Consider the following 26,694-nt stretch of genomic DNA (forward strand, 5'->3'; position numbering starts at 1 on the left):
GTAGGGGATAATGAGATTGGAACAGGTTAAACTGTTTATCAAACGAAATTCTGGAGCAACTTTCTTTGATCTCCTTATCATCGAATTCAACGCACATGAGACAGGATCTAACCATATAATCACCTGCATGTAACGGTCTGTTTTCAGTTAAAAGTGCTTATGCCTTGACTATAGACACAGCATTACATGATTTTTCTTGGAACAAAATATGAAAATTGATATCCCTGCTCATGTGAAGCATTTTTTATGGTTAGTAGCTCGTAACAAGTTATCAACTAAAAAGATTTGTTTGAAACAGGGATTTTGATACATCCCCTCATTGTCCAAAGTGTCATGGAGAATATTTTACATCTACTTAGAGATTGTCCTTTCCCTAAAATCCTATGGTCAAGATGGATTCTTGGAGATCATTTGGATCACTTCTGTTCACTTTCCGTGACAGATTGGTTGCTTTTTAACTCGAGCAAGCGAAATGTCAGGGCTAAAGGTAACATTAGTTGGTCTTAAGTGTTTTGGAATTTCTAGTAATTGGCTTATTTGAAGTTAAAAAAATAAACGTATTTTTGTTGAACAGTTGAGGACTATTTTCTTGGAAATTCCCTCCACCAGGCTTTGTGAAGATGACCGTTGATACTTTACCTTACGAGTTACGAGTTAAGAGATCAAAGACGTAACAGACACCGAAGATTAACAAAAAGGGTCATTTTTCTTTATTTTTACAACCGTTTAAAACAAATTTTACTTAATGCTATAATGTGTCGTCATGAATAAAACATAGCAAAATTTATTATTATCACCAAATAAATTATTCATCTATTTTCTACCACTTCTCTTCTCTATCAATTATCATTGACTCTCATGGTCAAAAATATATCTAATTTGTTCTCGTCCTTCTCTTTTTGATCTTTTTCATCTTTATGAATTCGAAATTCCAATACAACTTTAAAATTAATAAAAATAAAATAAAATTCCATAAAACGCACACCACAAACTGATAAGAGAGGAATTTTTTTCTTCCCGTCTTATGATACATCATTTGGGCACACAAGGCACATTTTTCTCGCTTCAGATCAACCAATCTGAGCCTGATTTTTGACATCCCCAACCCTAATTAAACCCAACAAAAAGCAATTTAAAGACAAAAAAAAAAAAAAACCACCCAAATTCCAGATTTAAGAAAAAAAAAAAAAACAAAGACTTTTTCTCTTTTTTTCCCCATTAAATCAAGTGCATACCAATTACATGTTTATCAAACACATAATCATGATCATCTCTGCAGCTCCATCATTCTGGAGAAGTCCTCGAAGCACACGAATCCATCTCCGCTCTTATCAACACTCGCTATCATGCGCCGGCAATCCTCTAACGTGCACAGCTCATCCCCTATTGTGTCCTTATAAAACGCCATCAACTCCTCTGCTGTGATCTTCCCATCATGATCCGTATCAAAAAGATCAAACGTCTCCCTAAGCTCCGGTTCACAAGCCGGTTCGTCGCAAGCAGGTCCAACCACCTGGTTCATCAACGTTTCCAGGCTGATGCACCCGTCACCGTCACCGTCACCGTCACCGTCACCGTCACCATCAACCTCGCTCAACATCAACGAAACCTCTTCCCGGCTCGGCGGATGCCTGCAGACCTTGCTAAGCAGAGACTCGAGCTCGCTTCTCGTTATAACCCCGTCATTATCTTTGTCTATTATTTTAAAAGCTTGACAAAGTTCAAGATTAAAATTAGCGGAAAAATCCGACCAGTCACCTGATATTTCTGGCAAAACGCTGGTGGGAGTTCCGAAATCAACAGTAGCCGTCGAAGCGTACTGATCTCTTTTGTGGATAGAGTCTGACGAAGAAGAAGATGACGACGTAGCGGACCCAGAACTATACGACGAAGGGTCGAATTTGGAGACAATGAATCGGTCTTTTTTACTAGATCGAAAAAGACGTTTGGGACTCAGCCTGCTGATGAGCTTCATGATTTAAGAAAAGAGTGCCAAACAACAAAGAAGAAAAGCTGAAGACAAATGAATAACTATGAGAATTGAGGGGAGCAGGTGCGGTGCTTAAATAGTTGGGAACTGTAAGTTCCACACTGCAACTTCCAGGAAGCTTCGTCGGATGAGAAATTTTATGAACATTTATTTATTTATTTAGGAATTTTCTTTGCTTTTTGTCTTATTTTATTACTTAATTGCTGAGGTAACTGTATAATTCGTTTTGGGCTTTATCCAGTGTGAACTGGGTTTTGATTCCCTTCAAAATATATATATATATATATGTATGTATATATACACTATCAACGTGTATACTTTATATATTATTAGTAATTTAATTTTAAATCCATACCATGCATGGAGCAAGTGATTTTATTATTATTTGTGTTATATTATTGTTTACAAAAAGTTAACGTATTTTATTTTTAAAAATATTATATTTTTATAAAAAAACCTTATATCTTCATGATAATTTTGTTGTTAGAAATCTAATTTTAATAATATATACATAATACTATTCTAAAAAACTTAAATTTATGATAGTGTTGTTGAAGATCTTCTTTGATTATCATCTTTCATAATTTCTTCTCCCATACTCTTATCATCCATTTTAATTCTAGTAATAACCTATGGTAAAAAAAGAAATGAAAAAAAATAAATATTTATTAAATAAAAATATTGAAAACAATTCATCTAAAAGTTAAAACCAAAATAAAATTAACTAATCAAAAAAATTTTAAAATGAAAACAAACTAAAAATATTAACTAAAATAAAGCATGTGTGTCTAGTATATTACAATTATATATTTTGATAAGAGAATCAAAAAAAAAATGGCAACAGTATCGTGATAATATTAATAGTGACATTTACGCTTTTAAGCAAAAAATACAAATAAACTGTTTACAGACTTAATGAGAGCAACTAAGTTTTAAAAAATCAACTATTGCGATTTTAAATAATTAAATTAAAGTTTCATTTTTGAGACTTAAGAATTTACAAAAGAAAAATTATTACCAAAAAATAAAGGTAAATATTGTAAAAAAAATTAGTGCACATCTTTGTTTTTCACTTCATTTTTCTTTCGTGATAATGGTCCAAAATAAAACTACCAAAACACTCATAATTTGAAATATAAATTATTGAGAAAAAAAAAAAAACAAATTGCAATTGTGGAAGAGTATGATAGGTTTACCTTGATCTAAAGTTAATGTAATTAGTTTTAAACTCATGTGATACACGATAATATATTCATATATCAATAAATCTTATATAAATATAATTTTTTTTAAAATGATAACATAAGCTATGAAGTTTATGAATAACTCATAACTTATATAATTATTTTTATTTAAATGTATATATTTTAATATAATAAAATTAATTAATTACAAATTGAATATACTTATGCAATTATCATTAGATCTAAAGAAAACTCAAACTATAATTTATTAAATCAAAATAATATCTAAACAAAAGGCAATGATGTTTTCAATTTGAAAAAATTAAAAATTTTATCGTTAAAATCAATCTCGCATACAAACTATTTTTATGAGAGATTCTTCCATAAGTTGTTGTTAAAACGAAGATGCAGCAATTGATTCTTTAGTATTTTTTACTATCTTTGAAGTAGGTATCATTTTATTTGATGAGTTAATAGATTTCACAGATAAAGGTAAAAAAATAGATAAAATAGTAATATGTAATTTGACAACAGTTGAGTTATAATCTAGACTATATAACTTTATAACAAACATAATCATTATAATAAGTCTATACATACCTCATCTAATAATTTTTTACTTTTATGCTGAGAATAAAAATAATACACCTTATTCACTGTAAGTTTAGTATTACTTGTACCAAATTATATTTGGTTGCCCTCGTCTTGAACACATAATTTTATCTTTAAGATTTTCAAATATCTTTTGGATTTTATAATCTCCATTTTTTAAAATCATAAGTATAAATATATCATTCAATTAATTTGAATATTAAATAATATTAAAATAATTTTTAACTTAATACCTTAATAGATATTTCATAAAGATTATCAATATCTCTATTAATTAAATCCTTAGCTTCTGTATTGAACTCTACGAATATCGTCTTTCCAGAATTATCATATGCTTCAATATTCAATTTATACTTATAAAAAATATAAAATTCTGTAATTATAAATATAATATAATAATTTAAAATACTTTTATTACCATTATGGAATAATAATTTTTTTATGTATCAAATATAAAAAATATAAATACTAATTCCCTTGGAGTTGGATTACGGACATTAACATTGCAGGAATAACATTCAAATTTTTCATCAATTTCATATAGTTTCTTGTTACACCAACATGACATATAATATCAACTAAAAGTGGCATAAACTATCATAATAGTGACTTTACTGGTAAAAAACTTATCTTGTATATACCCAATCATTTTTAAATCAATCATTAACAAAAAATATTAAAAAAAAAGCTAATATCATAATTAAAGAACTATAAAATATAAGTATAAAAAGAGAATAACATTTGAACAGTACAGACTAAGAAATGATACAAAGTGAAAATTAGAGAGAAAATTGAAGTAGAGTTGAGTAGTGATTAAAAAATATGAAATTAGTAAAAAGTGGTTAAAGATACATTATGCTTAACCTAGAACTACTTATACAAAAGGTGTGTTGTAGATTAATTAATAAGATAATTTTAAATTATGAAAATTAATATTGAAATAATAAAAATTGTGAGTGAATAATGGTCTAACAATAGCAAGTTGATTGATATTGAAATATTTTATTCTGTCATTAACATTTAAAAATCCCTTAATTTAGAATAATAAAACAAATTAAATTTATTGTATTTAATAATAAAAATAAAAAAAATAAATTTTAATTAAATCAATATGCATTAATATTTAGATTTTAAAATTATAAAACATTACAAATGAAAACAAATGAAATCAAATGAAATCCAAGTGCATTAATATTTTATCAAATGAAATCAAACGTGTATTAGTATTTTATCAAATGAAATTAAATGAAATCATATTTAATGAAATATAAAATCTATCAATCAAATATAAATTAATAAAATATCTTATTCCATTAATTTAATTATGGAGAATTAATTTGATATGTTTGCTTTTTATATTTACACATAAATACATTAATTACTCAAATAGATATTATATTTAATCAAATATAAATGTATCCAATAATTGATTAGAGAATTAATTATTTTATAATTATAATTGTAGTATTTATTAAATTATTAATTATATATTGATTGATTTAATTTGTCAAATTAAATTTTTTTTTAAATTTTAATATTTTTAGTATGAATTGAATTGAGAGTGATTTAAAATCAAGAAGACAAACATAAATATAGTCAATTAATAAGATAATTTTAAATTATGAAAGTTAATATTGAAATAATAAAAATTATGAGTGAATAATGATCTAACAATAGCAAATTGATTGATATTGAAATATTATATTCTACCATTAACATTTAGAGATAGTTTAATTTAGAACAATAAAACAAATTAAATTTATTATATTTAATAATGATAATAAATTAAATTAAATTTTAATTAAATTAACGTGCATTAATATCAGATAATAAAATTATAAAATGTTACAAATGAAAACAAATGAAATCAACGTACATTAATATTTTATCAAATGAAATCAAATAAAATCATATTTAATAAAATACATATGTATCGATCAAATATAAATTAATAAAATATTTTATTCTATTAATTTAATTATGAAGAATTAATTTGATATATTTGTCTTATATATTTACATATGAAATACATCATGAAATACATCAATTATTCAAATAAATACTATATTTAATCAAATATAAATGTATCAAATAATAAATTGAAGAATCAACTATTTTATAATTGTAATTATTGTATTTATTAATTTATTAATTATATATTGATTGATTTAATTTGTCAAATTAAAAAAATTTTAAAATTTTAATTCTTTTAATATGAATTGAATTGAGAGTGATTTAAAATCAATAATAAAAACATAAATATAATCAATTTAGTTTTTTCAATTATATTTGCTTTATATATTTACACATGAAATACATCAATTATTAGATACTATATTTAATCAAATAAATGTATTAAATAATTGATTAGAGAATAAACTATTTTATTATTGTAATTGTAATATTTATTAATTTATTAATTATATATCGATTGATTTGATTTATCAAATTAAGAAATTTTTAAAATTTTAATACTTTTAATATGAATTGAATTGAGAGTAATTTAAATTTTAATACTTTTAATAATAAAAATATAAATATAAATCAATTTAGTTTTTTGAATTATTTTAAAATTAAAATGTGTTAAATAAAATAAAATGCATTTATTAGATATCAAGTGACGATTTTAAAGACCATCGACATAAGATATTTTTTCATTTTTACCAAAAGTTTTGACTTTTATATATTTATATAAGATTGAAAAATAACCTCTAATTAATGCTAGTCTATATCAAGATATCATATTTATAATAGATTTTTTTTTGGTACAATAGAAAATAGAGAGTCTTTACGTTAAAGCAAATTAAATCAGGCATAATTTATGGAAATCAATTATAATGGACTCATTTAAATTTCAATATGTTTTTTTTTAATATTATATCTATAATTTAAGATATTTTATAATAAAAGGTAAGTTAGTTGAAAATTTTTTAAAAAATAAATATAATTAATGCTTTAAATATTTTAAATTTATATGAAATCAAATCAATTGATATATAATGAGAATAAATGCAAGACACATGGCAATTACTAAAAACAGTCCACATGTCAAAATGTTAGGCGATCCACATTAGAAATTTTACTTTTTTGCCAAAAGTTGTAGTTTTTATATATTTATATACGACATAATATATATTAGACGTTGTCAAATATCGTAGTTGGCAAAAATCCTTAAACTTCTATTCAATTATTTTTGACAAAAATCTTTATTTAATGTATATAAAAAATTCCTTAATTTAAAAAAAAATTATACAGATAAACTTTTAAGTCAATTTCTAATACAATGTGATTAACACTTTTTTTTAATTATTTTTCTTTAGATATTCTCTTACAAATTTCATTTGTGGAGTTTAAAAATTTTTTTGACAATGGATGAACATTTTTTAATTTAATTTTATATTTATTATAATTTTTTAAATTTTTTGATAAATTCTCTAATTGAATTGGTTCAATAAAAAAATTGGGTTTTTAGACTTTGATTGTATACATATTTTATAATAATAGATTGTATAAAAATTCAAAAGTGAAAAAATATGATGCTTTTGTTGTAAAAACTTGTCCCATTAATGAGAAGTTCCTGGAACTTTTAGATAGCATTTGTTTTTTTTTTTTAATAAAATTATCATGGTAATATAATTATCAAGTGATTTTTATTATCAATGTAATGTTATCATCAAGTGATTTTATTATCAATGTAATGTTATCACTCTTAATATGAAATCACTTTTATTTAATTAACAATTATTAATTCTTAGTAATTAAATATTATTATATTTGATATTACTAAAAATCAAATGTTATTTTGTTTAACAATATGAAAATCATCATCTAATAATTACACAAGTTAATGATTTTAATGTTAATTAAAGATAATAATTTATAAAATATTAGTAATATTTTATTTATTTATAATAAAATATAATTAAATTATTAAATTAATAAATATATTTAATGATAGGCAAATAATTTTTATAATATAAATTATAAAAATATTTAAATAAAAAATAAAACCAATCTATTAAATTCATAATAAAAGAAAAACAAAAATTATATAATATAAAATTATTAAAAAACAGACAAATTATTTTTGAACTTATTACCATGAAAATTAGTTTTAAAATATAAAATAATTACAATTTTAAGAGTAGTAAATTTTTAGTTAACATATTAAATGGGTAATCATGTAAGATTGCAAAGTGCTTACAAATATACTAATCTAATCACTATATGTAAATCATCATAATTTTTGGAATGATCACCTTATATCAAACACTATTTTAAGGTATGTTTATATGAGAGATTTTAAGGAAAATTTTCATTTGTAGAGATAATTTTAAAATAAAATTCTTATATAAAATTTTTAAAATTTGAATAAGAAACTTTGGTTCACTCAAACTTTCACTTTAAATTCTTATTTGTGAAATTTCTTAATTTTTAATTAAAAATCAACATTTATTATATATGTTTTTTTTCATGTAACTTTTTTTTTTTAAGTCTTACTTTAAAGAAGCATATTATATGCAATCATTATTTTACAAGTAACCAATCATAATATATAATTGTGTGGGGTTATTAAAATTTTATATGTAACCCACACTTATAAATGATGGATTCATATATTTTTTTATGAATTAATTCTACCCGTAATCTATAAATTTTGAATCAAATTCTATTTTGGTTTCTAATTTTTAAAAAGTCTTAATTAGATTTTTAATTGTTCAAAGTTATTCTCATTCGGTCTTTTCATTTGTAAAGCCAATTTGACTGTAATGCCAATGAGTGTTACGTGGATGGTGTTACCTAGCTGGTATCTCACATAGCAGATAAAGGAACAAAAATAGAATTTTTCTCGAATTAAGGATTAAAGGTGCTGCTATCTCAATTTTTTATTCCAAATATATTTTTATAAAATATTAAACTTACAATAATGTTTTTATATTTTTATTGTAAGATAATTAAGTATTTAAATATTTTTCGTTTTTCATAAAAATAGATATTCAAAAATTAAAATTAAGTTAAAATTTTTAAAATGTTTGAGAAAAAGTTTCATATCATTTTAAAAATAAAAATATTTTATATTAAAAATATTATTTTACTAATAAATCATAATATAAAATATTATTTTCTATCCAAAAAATTTATTATCCATAAAAATATTTCTTTCCTTTTTCTATTATATTTCATAAAATATATTTTATAGATTAAGAAGAAAAAAGGAAAAAAAAAAAGAAAACTAAAAATGAAAAATATTGATTTTTGACATTTCATATATATGTTATAAAAAATTAAAATTTAATATATATATTTTTTATTTTAATACTATTATTTAGTAAAATACTATTTTAATATAAAATATATTTAAAAATTAAAAAATTTACTTAAAATTTGAAAATAATTTTAAACAATTCTACTTCAATTTAAAAATTAAATAAAAATATCTGTATTAGTTTAAAAAATTAGATAAAATCCTATATATCATTTTAAAATATTAAGTAAAAATTTCATATCATTTTAAATAATAGATTTATGAATCTATTCAAAATATATTTTCTATCCAAAAAGTCTTTTTTGAATATATTTTTTTATTAAAAATTTAATATTTATATATAGTGAAAAATATTATTTTCAAAACCTCCAGTCCTTTCCTTTACTGGATCAGAGGCGGTAAGGGTCATTTTGATTATTTATTTTTTAATTTTCCATAAATAAAAATTTTAATAAAGAATTTTTAATAGAAATTATCAATAGATTAATAAATGAATTTTTAAAATGATCTGAAAATATTTACCAAGTATTTTAAAAGGTTATTATTTATTTATTTATTTATTAAATCAATATAACAAAATTTACTTCATTTTTCAAAATGATGTGGAATTTTTTTCATAAGAATTTTGAAAATTTTAACTTAATTTTAATTTTTAAAAATCTATTTCCTATTAAAAACAAAAAATTAATGAATAAAATCTATTGTAATTAAAAATATAAAAACTATTATTTTAAATTTAATATTTTATAAAATATATCTAAAATATAAAAAAAAATTCAAGATAATAGCATATTTGGTCCCTAAAAATTTGAACGAAATTCTATTTTAACCTCTCCATCTATTATGTGAGATGCCAATTGCACCATCCACGTGCCATCCTCATAACACTAACTAACATTTACTATTAATTTAGAAGAATTTATAAACGAAATGATCAAAATAGAATAATTTTGGGTAATTGGGATTCAATTGAAACTTTTTTAAGATTAGGACTCAAAATAAAATTAGACTCAAAATTTAAGGACTATGAATGTTATTTACCTACTTTTATAGTATATTGTGATTGCAATAAAAAAAATTATAGATAAAACGTACCACATAGAAAATCTTTTTAAATGATTTTTCATATTATGAATAAATATCTATATATTTTTACAAATATAATAATATCTATGTTACATATTTTTCTTGATATCTGTCTTTTTTTCAGTCTCTAACATCATTATTATTCTTTTATAATTAATTTTTTATCTCATCAAATTTTAATAATAACAATTTTTATTTATAAAAATTTATTCAAACAATGCAATTACAAATATTATTATTATGAATTGATATATTTTAAAATGTCATTATTTCAAAATTTTCCATCCTAATTGATATGAACTTGCACTCTAATTTGATTTTAGATTTAAACGTTTTTGGGTGATATATACATGAATTTAAGTCTTACCATAAGTAATTTAATTCAATTTTATGTTAGATTTTCTTTAACTACTATACTAAATTGGTTGGTGTGACTTTTAGCTTTTTTTTTTTTTTTTTTTTATTTCATTTACCAAAAGTTAGGTGTCGAAAGTAATTTGATTATAATTGGAAATTTGAAAGAAGACAACAATTAATGCTGAAGGCAAAGGTGTACTTAATTTCCACCAAGGAAGCATAGAGACTTAGGGGTGAGAAGAAAATAAAAAAAAATTGATTTAAAATTATAATATTTGGTTCGATTTTTTTATTTAGTTTAGATATTAAATATTTTTATTAGGTTTGAATTGATTTTTTGATTAAAAAGTGAAAAAAAAAATTCAAATTGGATCCAATTATATATTTTTATTAATTTTTATATATTTTTAAATTTTTATAAAATAAAATAATTTAATTTATATCTTAATTTATTTAAATATATAAAAATTATATTAAAATAATACAAAATTTTAAAAAATATAAATCAAATTAATTAAATCGAATTAATAAAATTTAATTCGAATTAAATTATTTTTTTTAAAAAAAACTAATTCAAATTTAAATCAAATTTTAAAAATATATGATAATATCAATTAATTAAAATAAATGAATTAAATCGGAATCATTAACGCTTTATAAAGATTGACTAAAAGCCTTTCACCTTTAATTTTAAAGGACGAGCTTGACATCATGTTTGTCACTACCACCCGCCATGCCTACGGGGGTTCCCCTTTTTCTTCAAGTTCATAGAACGGTAGAAAGGTGCTTTTATCGTTAAAGTTGTCTCGCTTTTGTAATCACTTTGGAAGCGTGGCTCACTTTCTGAAAAGATTAAGCAAAGAATGTCCGGGGTAAAATTGTTAGAGAATTATTCACCTATGGAGTTAAAAGGTTAGGAAGCATGTTATTTATAATTATTGTATTATAATTAATTGTAATTTTAAATTATATAAAATTCTTCAAAATTTTATATCGAATTCATATTTATATATGATGGATCTTGATATAATATTTTATTATAATCAAATAATTGTAAAATTATAATTAAAAATTATAGATAAAAATTGTAAGTGAAAACCTAAATTTTATATCTAAAAAAAAAAGGTATTTCAAAACCTTTTCATTTAAAATTAAAAAAATCATATTTAATTAAAAGTATATTTAAAATAAATAAAATTAAATTAAAAATATTTAATCATTAAAAACTAAACTAGGATTTTTTTTATTTTTAAAAAAAATTTACATATGATATATATATATATATATATATTACAATACACATAGTTATCAGATAAAATTTATCGATATGAACATTTACGTTAATTAAATAAATGTATTTAAAAAATCATTGGTTATTCAAATTTTTAAGATATATTTATTTAATTTTTTTTAATTATTCAAAGTTTTTCTTTCAATTAAAAAAAAATCATCTTTATCTATCAAATATACCTTTAAATATATCTTAAAGGTTGTATTGCAAGCAAAAAATACAAATACAGTCAATTATTTTCAATATAATATTTATTCAAACTAAAAATTAGTAATAGATAAACCAACCAAATAAAACTAATATAAATTGAGTTGAATTATAGTCACAAAGGATGAAGTTTAATTAAATTTTTTTTTTTGTTAATTTAAATCAAAGTGTATACATGAGTACTTATTAAGTTACGAAAATAAAAAGAAAATTAGATGAATATAAAATAAATATTATTGGACCAAAAAAAAAAAAAGAAAACCTCAATAATGGTCAAAGGAAATATGGAAATTAAATAATTTATTTTTAAAACACTCATCAAAATTTCATGATAAATATCCACTACTTATTTTTATTTTACAATATTCAGGGTAATAATATATTTTTCAAATTAATTTTTTAATAATTTAGATATATATCTTTTAAAATTTAAAAATATCAAATGTAATTTTATCTTAATAAATTTTATGATAATCTTTTATTATTTAAAAAAAAAAAAAATTTAATCTCTTCATAATTTATAAATGATTTCTTAATATCTTCGTTAACATCAATTTGATTTTTTTTTGTCATTGTTCTCCACTTTTATGTGTTCCTTCTTTTTTTTTTCTTTTTTTTTTTTTATATTACAAAGTGAAAGTTATAGAAACATTTATTTTTTTTCATTTCTAGGTACCTATTGTGTTTAATTTTAATTTTTTTCATATATTATAATATACAAAGTTACAAAAACACATATTTTTTTATATTTTTACTTGTATTATCCACAGCTTTTTTATCTTTACTTTGACTCTTCACTCGATTAAGTAATATTTTTTAAAATTATTATTTTTTCATATATTATAAGATGTAAAATTACATAAATATCTATTCTTATCTTTCGTAGAGTCTGTATATAAATATTTTATCTTTACTTTTAACTTTTCACTCAATTATTCCAACTTTTTTACAATATGAAAAAAGACTTTTATTAGTAGTTTATTTGATTACAATAATTTAAATATGCTATTTATGTCAAATACTATTACAATTAACAATAACTAATTGTAATATTTGAAAATCATATTATATATAATACAAACGACCCATTGATTATTACTTTGTGTAAAAAGTAGTAATCTTTTTTTTTTTTCTTCAAAGTCATAACATTTCTTTTATTTATATATATAAAAAAGGATAAACTAAAATTCATTTTGATTTCTTTTTTTTTTTTTGTTAATTTTTTCAAATCAAATCTTATTCATTAAGCACTTGTTTTTTTAAACATCCAATAAAAAATTAGAAAATTAGGAACCGTTAAAAAAATCCGGAGTATTTGTTTTCTTTTTCTTAACATATTTGATGCATTTCTTGCAATTACTTAAGAAGTATTCGTTTTCTTCTTCTTTTGGTTAATTAATTAGTAATTACGTCCAAATTATTTTTTGAAACATCCAATTTTAAAGCATATTTGCAATCCAGATAACCCCAAAAGTATTAAAAGAGTTACCCTGAAATTGACTTAATCAACCAAGAGTGAAAATGGTTTGGGAACTTTTGACAAAATACGCAATAGTGAATTTTAAAGGTTGAAGACGGCATTTTTGTCCCTAGTCTCCATCAAACATCTCAATTAAGGCAAGTTTAATATTTTTCCTGCCTTCTTTCTCGGTTCTGACCGACTTAGGATTTCTTTTTTTCTTTTGAAATAAGAGAGTTATCCCAAAAGAAAATAAAAAGTAAAATTCTCAACCAAACATCCAAATTATTAGAACTTAAAAATTATTTTGAAAAATCTTAAATAGTTTCAAATCTTAATAGGAATGAAATGAGGAACATTTTAATTTTTTTTAATAATTTTTATAAAAAGGTTTGTAATTTCAGATAAAAAAGAAATCGTAAGTATTAAAACTTAAACTCTAAATTTATTAAATATTATTTTTTAAAAATAACTATATAAACTTAGTTAAATTCTGAATTTTATAATAAATTTTTGCTAGTAAAATTGATATTCAGTGAAAAACTTAATATGGGCTGCTAACAAAGGTTTGTTTAATTGATAAAGAGAGAAATTTTTTTATCAACCAGGTCGATGAAAAATATTTCAAAAATAGGATTCTTAATTATCAAATTGATCTAAGAAAATACTTAAAACTATTAGAGAAGAAAATACCTTTGATCTTATTATAAAAAAAAAAATTTTATGGGTTCAACCCGTCTATCTTATGCATACAAATAAAATGAAAAAAAAAGTATTGAAATATAACAAAAACAAAATATAATATCGATATTTTTTATGTATTTGAAAACATGATTATTTGTAAGAGTTAATATATTTGAAATAATAATTTTTTAATTTCGCAAATAATATTAATATATTAATATATATTTTATATTTTTTAAAAATATTATAAAAAGTGCGTTATCTTATTAATCCCACTTATAAAACTTAAAAACTCCATTAACAATAAAAAAAAAAAATTTCTCTATTTGCAATTACATCTCATTTCATACTTCTTTCTTAATTCATTTTATCATTACACAGATGAGAAAGTTATGAAGCGTCAATATCAAACTTATCCAAAAGAAAAGAAAAGAAACTCGAAAGAAAAATAGCAAGGCATGAGCTGGAAGACACGGAGCATGAGTTCAACAATTTCGGCAAGTTGGAACCGCCTACAGAAACGCAGCACAAGGAAACGGTTAGCACACGGATTCCAAATACCCTTCTGTCTTGGGACGACTGGGTCCCAATGGACATTTTGTTTCACTTGACCAAACAATTTTAAATTGTTATTTTTTCTTTTAATTATGTTGAGAGATTAAGAGATTTAAACCCAATACCTTTAGTGCGTTCGAAAGGTATATTGAACAAAGTTGTAATTAAAAAATATCATGAGAAATTAAAATATTAAAATATTAAAAATATAAGATAATATAGTAATTTTTTTTTATCTTAAATACTTTTTCATTGTAAAAATATCTCTTGAAGAATTTTTTAATTTGGATTCGAAACCAAACTTTTAGGTTGAAAAGTTATTTTTTATTATTTAATATTAAGATTGAATCAAAAATAATTTTTGAATGTAAAAACTAATTTTAACAACAATGCCAAACTAGATTTAAGTAAATATAAATATGTACCAATTTTTGTTTCTTTTTGTAATATTGTTGAGTTTGACATCTAAATATTTGATTTAATACTTTAATCATATATTTTTAATTCAAAATTAAATTTAAATCCTTTTCTCTAAAGTTAAAAAACAAATTAAATACAAATCCTTTCTATCAAATAAAAATAATAAGGAGCATAAGTGAATTGATTTTTTCCACATAGAAAATGAGATAATGTTTTGTCTCTTATGTGTCATCCTCTTCCTTTCTTTTTTTCATGTATTAATTTTTTCCTCCTTCGATCGTGAAAGTGACCATGTGCTTTGAATCTTTAACAAAGTTGTTTATTCAATTAAAATACCACTTGCAAGACTATTAATACACAATATATCGGAAAGCTGTTTGACTTGTTTGTAAAGATAGTTTATGAATTCATAATTTAGTTCGGTAAATTTAAATAATTATTTATAAAAATTGATATTCAATAAATTTAAATTTTAAATTTTATAATTTTTTTTCCAAACTACAATCTCTTATAAATAAAAAAAAAAAAGGAGTTTGTTATAAAGGCAAAAGTGAGACTATGAATAAGAGCATTCAAGTGGGGTGTCTCCAATAGAAAAAGCGTGTGCCACGACTGGTGGAGAAGCCATAAAAAGACCAAGAAACATGGTAGGGTAGAGGCCATCGGTCGTGTTCTCAACCTCAATATGGGCCCCTTTTGTTTTCTATGATATCAACGTTTAACGATTCCATTTCAATTTCAGATTAACACTGTATATGTTTCGATGAGGTGTGTGTATACTCGTTGTTTTATCTATATTTTAGTATATAATTGTATATTTTATAAATAAATAAAAGTAATTAAGTGTATATTAATTGAAATTTATATTAATATGTAAAGCTTGTTTATTTTGCAAATTATATCAAACTAATATAAAGTTTATTATTTTTAATGTTAAGGGAAAATGAAAATTATGAAGATAAAAAAATTTAATGTAAATTTTAATTCTTTTTTATTTATCAAAAATTCAATGTAAATTTTAACTTATTTATTATCATGTGAATCCATTTAGAAAAAATATTTTAATAAAGTTAAACTTTTTGCTTATAAATAAGAATTTTATTAATAATAAAATATTTACAATGAAATATTTTTTAATTTCGTGGGCTTGACAATGATAACCAAGGTGAGCACAAAGCCAAACCTAACATTACGCAAAAGTTAGTCTCACTCGTTTAGTCTTTTATATTTTTTTGCAAATGGAAAAAAAGAAGCCTATAAGAGCTCTTGGTTACATTTGTTTTGGGCTTTGGTTTTTTTTTTTTTTTTCTGATATTTTATATATATATATATATATATATATTGGTATGTCGACAAATTTATTAATTTTACTTACTATATTGAATTTCATAATAAGATTAATCCATGTTTATTCAATAATTATAATATAATTATAACAATGATGTGACAACCTTGATTGTGGCATACGCAACTCCGTGTTTGACATTAATTATTGAATTTCTGGTTTTTAACATCTGAAAAAAGAAAAGAAACGTGAGACTTTTTCCACATCATGCTAGTTTCTGAATTAGGGATTGTAATGGTATATATAAACATATATTTTGTAATACTCCATCTGAACTAAATAAAATTAGAATATTTTATAATCGAGTTGGATAATAAATTTATTATTTATCACGAGTTCAAATAAGACATGGATAACAATATCAAAAAAATTAATATTTAAATTCAGTTATAATATATATGTATATTTTTCATTTTGTAAAATTTGCCTAATTCAATTATGAGTATTGCAGCTATTACATGTCATACAATAGCATCTTTACTCCCTAAATGCAAATCAAAGTAAAATTTCCTGCAAAATAAACAACCTAAGTGCTAGTTGCCACTTGGTAGTAAAATTTTGTACTCAGTTTATTGCACTCGCATCATAATCGCCATATTCAGATGTCGAGCTAGCATCCATTTTCTTCTCTGGACAATCAGTCTGCACACTTTCAGCTACTTCGTGGCTGTAATTTCCTGAGCCATGGCTTCTATGTGACAGTGCCAAGTCTTCTTTCTTCACAACGTTGAGCACAAACCCATTGAGGATCCTTTCAGGCTGCAGGAGATCACCTTCAGTGACCAATATGCTAGAACCATTAACAGGGGTTCTGTTCCCCAATTCCCTCTGATCAGACTCATAATCTGGTGTTGTCATCCTAGAGCTGTGACTAAAAGGATCCCTACCTCCCCATCTGAAATCTAGGAGAATTAGGATGAGCCATCAGACCTTTGTTCACTTCAGCATCAACTTCTAGATTTTGGACAAAATCTATGAACAAATTTGCAGAAGCAGTCCTCATCAATGGCCCACCAGATCTTGTCCAAGAATGTAAGACTACACTCTCAGACTCACTATCGCTTCCGTCATGTGTAATGCGATGGGCCCGCAAATTCCTAGCAAAAGCTGGTATTCCTGTGGACCCTACTACTCCTTACTCCTTGATGCAAAGATGAAGTAACATCTGTGAGAAGATCTTCTTCAAGGGAGCCAGTTGAGTTTTCCCGTGCAATGCAATTCCAAGAAGGAATTCTTCCTGAAACATTGAATGTGGCTGTGCTGCTGGCTAGGCCATGTAATGAAGCAGAAGCAGCAGCAGCAGCAGCTGCTCTGTCAGCACTCCTTTTAAGCCTACGCATGTGATTAAGAATTGCAACACACTCATCAAGGGCAAACTCAATGCCACAGTTTGCTTTGATAGCCGAAAGCTTTTCCCAAGTGCATCTTCTCCCTTGGTTGGCTGCCTTTTGAAGCTCCACATGAGATGGGTTTTGAAATATTTTCGAGTACTGTTATAGTTAAAACCATGAAAAACAGCAACTAAATCCCAGTGCTCAAGCTTTAAACAAATATTTAATTGGAATGTGGCCAAGGGTTAGTCTCAAAATGATTTTGCATGTGCGTACCTGAGAAGCGTGGCTGGCATAACAACAGTAACATCACCCTCCCAATCTTGAGCAAATAGCTTAGCAATTCCCCCCAAAGGAAAGCCCAGTTCCAATATCTGACTACATCTATGTTTCACCTCCATCTCAGTGAGGTGAGCAAGCTACAATTTAAAACAATAAAATTAGTTTATTTCATTGCCAACAATAAGACAAGAAAACACGAAATTATTATTCAGCATTTGCCTAAGAATACAGATAATTTTAAACACAGCATGAAAACAACAAGAAGAAAGACATGGTTTAAAATTTTAGTCGAAATTTGAATGAATTTGACAAAACTAAAAGATGTGTTTTACGTACTGACACAAATTTAACACATCAAATTTTTGCGTTTTACACAATATGAACAATATAGATACACGAATTACAAAGTCTTAGATTCTTAATGAGTTCATTAACCACAAACCCAGGTTCAAGAGGTACTTGCCCTTTTACTCCTTCCAAACCATGGGATATATCACTTTACTCATGACCCAAAAACGCACTCACTGTGCATGTCTATGCTTGAGAGAGAAGCTAGAAGGTCAGGTGCAGTTGAGGACCCAGAGATTTTCATTCATGCCAGTCTCAACACTGACATGATATAGTATCAACTATGGCTTACAAAATTATTTTTTAAAAGAAATTAATAGATAGAGAGAATAAATAAATAGCACAATCACGAGAACAAACGTAAACTAAAATAAAAGGACTCTGTTTTTCTTACCTTTGCAGCGAAGTTACCACCAAAGGCTCTCACAAACTCCTTTAACCTCAACAATGGTGCTATATGGGGGTTTCCCTGACTCACAATGAAATGATTGACATTGGCATCTAGGTGGCTCATGCTTCCTTGGAGAGCAAACTGTTATCCCAAGAATTCGGCCAGTCATATCATATGCTTCTTGAAATGTAAGATTACTTGTGAGGTGCCTTAACATCCATTGTAAGTGCCTGATCTCATGAATAGCCCCTCGTCTCATCACCCTCCTAACAACTGTAAAAATTCCACCCGGTTGATCAAAAAAGTGGAACAAGCGCCAAGAGCCCTAAAAGAAACTTTGCAGTTCAGGCCATGATCTAGTGGCAACAACAGAATACATAATGGATCCTACACTAGAACCAGCGATTATCCTGGGTAAAAGCTTATGTTCTACGAGTGTTTTAACTACACCAATATGAAATGCTCCAAGGGAAGCACCCCCACTTAAAAGCAAAGCAGTTATACCATATGCATGTCTTGTTTCATGCATAAAAGCAAGCTTCTCTTCCAAGGAGAGCTCCTCTGAATCAGAGTCACAAACCATTCTCAACTGAGTCGAAACCTCATCTATGTATTCCTTGATGAGTTTAGGCATGTGAAGCCTATCTTTATGAAGCTCAGGATTACACATATTACCAAGATTTCTAATAAGATCAGCTCTCATGCAAAAGATTATATCTCTAAAAGATCCATCTTGGCAACGGTACCGGAGCTCCCGAAGCATGTTTCTCACGAGTTAATCATCGTAAAGATCCGATTTACTCATCTTTGGGGTGTCTTTATCAAGCATCTTAGCAGCATGAGCGTACTTTTCATATTTCAATGCCGTTCTCATCATATTCCTCCAAAATTTCCCTCTATAAACCATTTCAGCCCTCAATTTTACATTTGTGTATCATTTCAACAAGAAAGCAAGAATTGTCACCAATGCAAATATCCCTTGTGGATTTCGGGGTTGCGACCATGATATAAAGGGAACTAAGAAGTCCTTACATCTATACATGAAATGCAACAATGCATGAAAGATTTGATGCCTCAAATGTGACATTGACTTACAGAACAGCATCCTAAAAGCAATTGCCCGACCTACGATCGTTGAAGGACCAATCGAAAATGAATCAACACGGGCCTCGTTACTTGTGTCAATATTTAGTTTACAATGAGAATGTCAGTCTTGGGATGAAAAAATAAGATGAAAAAGATGAATATAGACAATAGTGGCTTTGTTTTGCAACAAAGAACAAAAAAAAGGTTTTTATAAATATTTTTTTATAAAAAATTGACTGATCAATGAAAAATAAATTAGTGATTAATGAAAAATGATCTATTTTTAGAAATTGTCTTATCTTTTTGAAGAAAAGAAGATAATTTCCAAGAAAAAAATTATAAGTAGAACTACTTCGTGAGTATAGTTTTACTCAAGCGAAACTTTAAAAATAATTTTTTAAGTTCAGTTTTATTTTTTTACTTGACCTGAAATATTATTATATTAAAAAATAATATTATTTAATTTAATTAAAAATTTTAAGATATTAATATTAAAAATATTTTCAAATTTTCAAATTTAAATATTTCTATAATTCTACTCAAACTGAATTTTGGACATTATTGTTTAAGTTCGGCTTAACTTATAAGAACAAAATATTATTATATTAATAAAAATATTTTTAGTTAATTTTACTGAAAAAATAAAATATTAAAAATATCCTAATATTTTAATTTTAAATATTATTAAACATAAATATTTTTTATATTTTATATCATAAATAATATTATATTATTATTTTAAAAATAAATAATAAATATTGAAAAAGTAAATAATATTTTTATTATGTTAATAGTTAAAATTATCTAATATTATAAATTATCATTTTAATAACAATAATATTTTTAATCATTTCTTCATATATTTAATTTATAATATATTATTTTTATATTTTATTGACAAATGTATATTGTTACTATTTTAATAATAAATATAAATAAATAGTATTTTTGTTATGATTTAATAATAAATACTTTCAATATAAAATATAACTATCTTAATAGCATAAATATTTTAACAATAAATATTGTTATATTATTAGATAACATTTTAAGAATAGTAGTAATATTATACATATTTTAAAATATTAATATAAATAATAAATTAAATAGTTAGGTTTTAAGTGTTTAAAATTAATGTAATATTTTAATACTAAACATTATTAGTAAAATAAATAATTTTATTATTAATAATTTAATAATAAATAATTTTCAACATTTTAATAATTATATCAATATTATTTGAACACAAAAAAAAAATTCAGAAAATAATCTAACAACATAAAATCTCAACTCTTTTAGAAAATGTAGACATTTTTGAGAAAATATTTTTGAAAGCTGATTTTCTCTTGAATTCAAATATTAAACTTTGCAATTATTGAAAATTCACTATTTATATAATTATATAATAATTATAAATAATTATTTTAAGATTTAAAAGTTTTTGTTAAAAATTATTTTATCATTTCTTCATTACCTTATTTTAGACAAAATCATTTAATTATAGGTCACATTTTTCAGATTATAAATTCAAATTTTTACAAATTTCAAATTGGTCTCAATTTTTTGTGTGTTTGATTTTGGATTGTCTTGAGCATGGATTGTTTCAAGTTCAATTATTTTCTGGTTTAAATGTTTTATTTTTTAATCAATTTAGAATAAAATTAAGTTTGACCTTGAGTCAATTTGAATGAATTTTTGAGTTTAATCAAATATTATCACTTCTATAAACATGAGTTTTATAAGATATATTTATAAAAATTAATAAATAAATAAATAAATAATGCCAATTATCTAATTTCACATATGTATAAAATAATAATCATTACTGAAATTCAATGAGGAAAAAAATATATACAAATTGAATATGCAAGTTTTCACACTCCTAACCATAGATAGAAGAAGGAACAAAGTTTGATCCTTTCTTGCTCTAGAACTTAGCCAATTGAACAAACTTTTGACAAAGCAAGCTTCCACTTGTTGGGCAGAGCATTCAAAAGGAATCTAGCCTAGAATGATGGGAAAAAGCTAAGGCTGTCAAGCCCAGAACAATTGGGGTCCCGGCCAGCATCCGTCAAAGTTTTACTGGGCCCACACGGTTTTGTTTTATGTCATTTTTCTTAATTCCCAGTTGTAGCATATTATTATATATTAAAAAGTAATTTATTTATTTTCTATGATTCAAATCTCAACTGTCAGCTGTCTAATTTTCTGTTCATTTTTTGTCATAAATGGTAAGGACTTTTATATTAATTTTATTTTGAATCGTCAATATCATAATTTATTTTTCTTTTTTAGTATTATACTTGAATTGTTAATATAAACATATAAATCCTAATACGAAAAATAGATTAAATTATTTCCTTTGCCATAATAATTTGAATGCAAATTTATTTTTATTATTTTACATTATAAAAAATATATTATTTGTATCATATATTTGTTTTATTTGAATTTTATTTTTTTGGATAAACAACGCGTTTTATTTATATAAAAAGAAGAGAATATTTTGTTACTATTTCAAAAGTTACAAACTATATATTAAAAAATATAGATGTAAAATTAAGTGTAAAAAATGTTAATGAAAATATCACGTGCTCACACAATATCCTATTAATCTAAATAATAAGATGTATTATGAATTTTTTTAATCTATAATTGCACTAACATCTATATTTTTTAAAAGATTTATTTTTGAAGAGTTGAATCTAAAAAAGTTCATTTATACCAATTATATTGTATTTGAATTCATTATAAAAATATTGTTAGGATTAAAATTCTTTAAAATTGGTTAATATTAGTTATATTTAAATGGTTTTACTTTATTAATATTTAATTTAATTATTATTTGAGAAGATTTTAATCAAATTATATTTTCTACATAAAAATAAAAATACACATGTATAACGAGAACAATAGATTTTTAAGTTTTAATATAATTGTATATTAAAATTTATTAAAAAAGGTCAAATTTATTATAAGTCCCTATACTTTATACAAAATATGAATTTAATCTCTCTACATCAATTTCAATATCGGAAGTATCTTTACTTTTCGGAATTTTGAATTTTAATCAAATCATTAACAGCTTCTAATTTTTTCCATTAAATTATATGATGCGGCAATTTTACCAAAATGCCGTGTCTTTGGCTTTTTATGTGGCATTAAACATGGATTAATATGTTGATTTGTGATTGTGTAGATTTAATCCATGTCCATAACTTTATTTTATTTCTTTAATACTTGTTAAACATTTCGACCGAAAAAATGAAAGAAAAAAACTTTTAGATTATTTTTCTTTGCAATAACCAAATGGTTGGAAAATAAAAATGTGTTAAACCCAAATTATTTTTCTTTGCAAGAACCCAATCAGGTTGCTCATTATCATTAACAACTTTCAATTAAAGCCAATATGATTGGAAAGCATTCTGCAGATGCCAAGTCTCTTCATGTCATCCCATAGGGATTTCTCTTCCTTTTGCAATGCTTTCTACTGGGAAGGCACTTCCTCATCTAGTATAGCCTTTCGAGGACTATCTTTTTTTAATCTTTCGCTTCTCTAGACATGTTATCGGTTTGAGTTTGGCTTCGTGTATTTCATAAAAATAATTTTTATATTTTTAAATATTTATTTGATAAAAAATTGATTGATTAACTAAAAATAATTTATTAATCAACAAAAATAAGATAATTTTTTTAAAAAAGAGTTTTTTATAAGTAGAACTACTTATTAATATGTTTGAGTATAATTGTACTTAAATTGTATTTTGTACGTGAATTTTTAAATTTTAACTTAATTTGATTTGATCAAAAATATTATTTTATTAATAAATAATTTTTATTTAATTTTATTTAAAAATTTAAAAATTTAAAATATTACTATTAAAAGTATTTTAATATTTTAATATTAAATATTTTTATAATTTACTCAAATAAAACTTTAAACATAATATTTTAAGTTCAAACTTCATTTGATTAAAAATATTTTATTTAATTTTAATTAAAAAATTAAAATATCAACATTAAAAGTCTCTTGATATTTCAATTTTAAATATTTTTATTTTATATATTATTAAACATAAATATTTTTAATATCTCAATAATAAATAGTATTATATTATATTATTATTTTAATAAAATTAATAACGTATATAATAATATTTTTATTATTTTAATAATTAATGTTAAATAACATAATAATATTATTTCTTAATATGAATATTTTTAATAATTTTTTATTATTTTTTAGTTTGAAATATATAATTTTATATTATATTTTTTTTGGTATTTATATTACTATTTTAATAATAAATATAAATAAGAAGATTTTCGTGATAGTTTAATAATAGATACTTTCAATATAAAATATAAATATTTTAATAATCCAATTGTTAATAAAATTTATTAGGGTCTTATAGGATTTATCAATGTTATATTAAATTCCTAACTTTTATTCAAATTCATAAAATCTCACCTTTAAGTCTATGTTTCAAGTAATTATTGTACAAGAAAATAAATTTATCCATTTTTATTAATGAAGTTAAGTTATTGTTTTAATAAAAAAAATTTAAATTTAAAATAGTAAAATAAATAAATTCACTCGTAAGATTTATGAACCATATATGGATTTAATATTAATATTTTTATTTTTTTTGTATGTTTGTACTTTTTAAAAGCAAAAATCTATAAAAAAAGTTTTATTAATATAATTAAATTATTATCACTCAATACACGTTTTTAACGAAAGAGTATAATGAAATGAAGTAAAAATAACCATAAATATTTTAACAAAATATTTTGGTATAAGATGCAAACATAAAAAAAATGATAAAAAATCTAATGATTAGTAACATGTTACATACCAAAATGTAAAAAATAAAATATATAAGAGATTTAAAGTATTTATATAATCCAAAAAATAAAAATTTATAAATAAACAATATAAAAAAACAATGTTCATACCTATGATTGAACAAAAAAAAAATGAATGACTTACAAGAAAATAGCATAACAAAAAAAAACATATATACATTTTCATCGATCAACGTTATTTTTGTACGAACACGTTGTTTTGCCTTATATCATAAACATCTTATCATTGACAAAAACAAATTTTGAGTATTCAATAATCTTTTTAAAAGATAATTATAAACTTGGTATATTCTAATTTATAAATAGTTAAGCTTAAACTATAAAAAGAGAACCAAGATAAAAAAAAAAAAAATTTATTAAAATGAAAATAATAAAAATACAACAATTGGCTAATAAACAAACTTGAGAGGTAAAAAAAAATCATAAATCATAGTTAAAGTGTTATAAAAATGAAAACATAATAATAAACAAACTTCATGATTTGTAATTGATTAATAGCCAATTTTAAACTGCAAAAAAAGATCATGGTAAAAAATAAAAAATTAAAAAAAATTAAAAAATACATTAATTGACTATAAACAAACTTGAAATGCAAAAAATAAAAATAAAATTATGATTAAAAATTTATAAAATAATAAATTATAAAAATGAAAACACAATAAAAAGGCTAAAAGGTATAAAAAAAAAATTCTTAAACTATAATTAAAGAATCATCCACGCTCTTTTTTTTTTTATTACAATCAATTAACTCTTTTAACATTTATTTGTATCTTAATAAGCTTTTATTTAGAAGAAAAAGTTAACATTGTTAATTTTTTACCAACTAAAATAAAATTTTATATGACATCAATAAAATTGATAGAAGTTTGTTATATAACGTAATTAATATATATGAAAATTAAATAAAATAAATTTTTTTTTCTTTTTTTTTTCTCTATTTCTTTTTCTTTCAAATCCTCCTAAGGATTTAATTGATAATAGTTTGGAGATTAATTGATTAAATTTTATTACGTGATAGATTTCGTTTATTTAAGAGTTCAATTGAATCAAAATAGAAGATTAAAGATTTTATTAATTGTAATAAAATATTAAAGGCTTAAATGATTGTTGAATTATAATTTAAGGACATTTTTTTACCTTTAACCTAAAAAATACAAAATCTCATGATTAGTAACTAAAATAACAAAAATTGAGAGAAGAAAGTGTAATAGAGACAAAAAATACTTATAAAACCTCTTAACCTTACAAAAGAGATGGAAAACCATAAATAACAAGAAAATTGGAAGTCAAATATATATACATTACAAAACCAAAAATTTTAATAAATTTTAACAAATAATAATTATAAAGAATATGTATACACAAAAAAAAAATAATAATCTAAATAAATGTTAAAAAATCACGAGTTTATTATTTTTTATGCAATAAAATTATGATATATGTGTTTAGAATTTATGTAAAATAAACTGGACATTTATTGTAAAATATTTGAGTTTTATATATAATGATGGCAACAAATGAGTAAGACATTTAAACCTGCAAATTGTGAAAGTTTTACAAATGCTTTGTTCTAGGGCAAAACTCCAAATCATCAGATTTATATAAATTTACAGAGAGGCAGACCAATTACCGAGCAGATGAGCAGCCTGGGCAAATTATGCTACAAATTATGGAAAAAGCATGCTTGGGTCCACATGGTTTGTAGACTTTTTCAACTTTTGGAATAACTTTCCTTCTTAGAGCATTGACAGACATATTAAAATATCACCAATTATGGAATTTTCATTTACGTTTACCTGCCATGTCCATAAGTAAAGGAATTATAGAAGCGCTTACCAAAAGTATGAGGTCCACCAACCAAAGGCATAGAAAAAGATTTGAGTCCATTCAACAAATCCTAAGTCAAAAGCTCCTCCTCCTGCACAAGTCAA

At 23.1% G+C, this 26,694-nt stretch overlaps 2 pseudogenes across 1 annotated transcript; both read right to left on the reverse strand.

Moving 5' to 3' along the window:
- Window positions 1-948: 948 nt before the first annotated feature.
- On the reverse strand, window positions 949-2,110 carry LOC111297185 (putative calcium-binding protein CML35 pseudogene; annotated as a pseudogene). The gene has a single exon (XR_016346888.1). The product of XR_016346888.1 is annotated as a putative calcium-binding protein CML35 pseudogene (transcript).
- Window positions 2,111-16,783: 14,673 nt separating this feature from the next.
- On the reverse strand, window positions 16,784-20,000 carry LOC111297489 (triacylglycerol lipase SDP1 pseudogene; annotated as a pseudogene).
- Between the last annotated feature and the right edge of the window lie 6,694 nt (window positions 20,001-26,694).

The sequence above is a fragment of the Durio zibethinus genome, chromosome 12 (assembly GCF_047325235.1).
Source record: "Durio zibethinus cultivar Kanyao isolate XHJ-2024 chromosome 12, ASM4732523v1, whole genome shotgun sequence".
NCBI lineage: Eukaryota > Viridiplantae > Streptophyta > Magnoliopsida > Malvales > Malvaceae > Durio > Durio zibethinus.